At 37.4% G+C, this 2,890-nt stretch overlaps 1 pseudogene across 1 annotated transcript; it reads right to left on the bottom strand.

Annotated features, from left to right (window-relative positions):
• Positions 1 to 1,685: 1,685 nt before the first annotated feature.
• Positions 1,686 to 2,201, bottom strand: LOC103270905 (annotated as a pseudogene). Its single transcript, XR_505010.2, has one exon. The product of XR_505010.2 is annotated as a 60S ribosomal protein L35a pseudogene (transcript).
• Positions 2,202 to 2,890: the final 689 nt, after the last annotated feature.

The raw sequence follows: 2,890 nt of genomic DNA, 5'->3' as shown, positions 1-2,890 counted from the left end.
CCCACCAAATCTGGGAGACCTCAAATAAGTGGAGACTATTGTTTTCTGAGATGGTGCAGTTGGCCAAATGAGCTTGGGCAGCAGCTAGATTATGTGTTCTCCATCTTACCAGATTCATGGATATGAAGATGCTATAATATCAATAGTGGTGGTAGTCAGGACAACAACCAGTTCTTGATCTCTGGCTTGCAGCTATAGTTGCATTTGCCCTTGAAATTAGAAGCAGAATCGTGACCTCCTGACTTTCACTTCTTCAAGAATTCTGATGATTTTGAAATCACTTAAGCCTCTTTATTAAATGCTTTTTTGCTTAAAATCCCTAGAGCACTTTCTTTTAACTGAATCTTGATTGACTCAATAGACATTATGAAAAGAAAATGAAAGAAATATTGTCTGTGAAGTGTATACTAAAAAGGAGTTTTAAATGTGGATTACCCCAGAGTTTACTTGACTTTACTTCTCAGTGGAAGCTGTTTAATATGATTATTATTTTATTACTGTGATAATTTGTTAACAGAGATCTGTGGGCAATATGTTAATAATAATAATGTTAACTTTTTTTAGAAACATTTATATACTGGGCACTGAGATAACTAATTCAATGCTTATTACAAACCTAAGTCAGTCGCAGCATAGTCACTATTATGTTATCTTAAATCTATTTTAATTATTTTCCACTTAGTACCAGAAAAAATTTTAAAACAAGTTCTTGGAGTTCTGTCTAAAACAGAATGTTACAGTTTCACTTCCACCATGTAGCTTTTCTGAAAAAAATTTACCAATAATTATCACCTTCTGCTTTACTGGGAACATATATATGCATTCTCCCAAACACTTGACATTTGCCTATCAAATTTACCCACTTCCAACTTTATAATGGAAATGATCACTTTCTCCTTCTACTTAAGAAAAATCCCTACTAATCATATAAGGTTTAGTTAGGCTAGCAGAGACCCCAAACTCAAAATAGCAGTAAATAAAATAAAATTGATTTTAAAAAAATTTTAATAGACATATATATATGGGGGAATCCTCCCAAATAAAATTTATTTATAAAAAATTGTTCATTTATTCTTTTTTTTTTGATATAAGCTCAAAATTTTATTTTAGCACATCAAGATATTTAAAATCTCCTGGAGCCTTATTTATAACATGGTAAAATACACCACCTTGTACTTTATTACATTAAATCATGAAGGCAAGAAAAGCTGCTACCTGAGCATGCACTCTTCCCCCTCATATACCACAGGACTTCTTCTGAGGTAGAATAACATGGCTTAACTTTGATATTCTCAGCATACATACTGCTTCCAGTCAAGTGTAAGATACTGGGATGTCTATCCAGTCACAAATCCCAAGGATGTCTCATCCCAGCCTATTTGAATGAGCTGCCAAAGTCCATCAATATAATCTCCAAATTCCTCCCAATTCCCACTTTTACCTAAGTATCCCAACCAATCTATATTGAACAAGTGCACAGTATTACAAGGTATTTTAAAAGGTAACTTTAAACTTCTTTCACTTACTCTCAATCTAATGAAGAAGGCAGTCACCTTTTCACTTTCCCCAAAGCTTCTCCCCCATTAAGGCTTTGCATTAAGAGACGTTAAAACCTGTTATCTTCAAAATCTCTATAATCACCCTGGAACTGCTTTTACAACATATACAGTTCTCTGAATTCCCTGTATTTTGAAAATGATGGATAACCTCCACCACTTTAATAGCAACTCAAGGGCAATAAGGTTTTTAAAGCCACTTAACAAAAATACAAGAACACACATCCACTTTTATTTACTTACTTTCCATTAGTTTAAATTCTTGAGGGGTACAGCATTACACGGATTCTGTGTCCAATGGCCTTAGCAGGAAGGTTGCTTCGGAATTTGGCACGAGCCATGCCACTGTTTCCATGGGCCCGAGTTACCTTTCCCCAGATTACTCTGGTTTTGTTTGGTTTGCCGCCAGGAGTCACTGTGTTATTCTTTGCTTTATATACATAAGCACATCTCTTGCCCAAATAGAATTCAGTTTCATCTCGGGCATAAACACCTTCAATTTTGAGAAGAGCTGTGTGCTCCCTTTGGTTCCGGAGACCTCTCTTATAGCCAGCAAAAATGGCTTTGGACCACAGCCTTCCAGACATATTTGCCTCTTAGAAGTCCTGTTCCCAGCAGGCCAGAGCAGTAGTTCACCGGGAGCCAGGGGACCAGCAGCATCAGTTCCGTATCTCCTCCATCCGGCCCTCCCTCTTCTTGGAACCCACAGAAATCACTAGCTGGAAGGAATCCCAAGACGCACCGGTGCTTCACCAGAGCATATGGATAAACACATCCCAGTTATTTGCCCCCAAAGTTGAGCAGCAGGCACCTCACTCACCTCCCCCTTACAAGTTTAAACTTAAGTCACTTTCAAAGTACACTCTGTTTTGATGCAACACGCCTATCAAGATGCTTTTTCCACTGCTCAAAACAATTTTTGAACTTGTCAATTGTGATGACTTAGTGCATTTGCTGTTTTTTGTGTCATCTCTTCTACATTGGCAAAACATTTCCCTTTAAGGACTTTTATTATTTGAGGAAACAATCAAAAAAAAGAAGCTTGGGTGAGATTGGCTGAATAAGGAGGGTGGGACACAGGTTCATGACATTGTTATGTCCGAAGTGCAAGAAGGAGACATGCCAGCACGCCAAGTCTGAATTATAAGCCCTTTATTAATGCATGGGTCAAGAGTAGACTCACACCAAGAAAGCTCTTGATGCTTAAGTGAAGTTTGCAACAAGTTTTTAAAGGTAAAAACTGCAAATCAGCTACATAGCAGAGGGTGAGGGTACAAGGAACAATTTCTTGGATTTCAGTTAACAAGACATACAATTACACAGAACTTGTGGCT

The sequence above is a fragment of the Carlito syrichta genome, unplaced genomic scaffold (genome assembly GCF_000164805.1).
Source record: "Carlito syrichta isolate Samal-C Ts95f unplaced genomic scaffold, Tarsius_syrichta-2.0.1 Scaffold310708, whole genome shotgun sequence".
NCBI classification, from domain to species: domain Eukaryota; kingdom Metazoa; phylum Chordata; class Mammalia; order Primates; family Tarsiidae; genus Carlito; species Carlito syrichta.
This window is presented reverse-complemented; position numbering and strand designations above follow the sequence as displayed.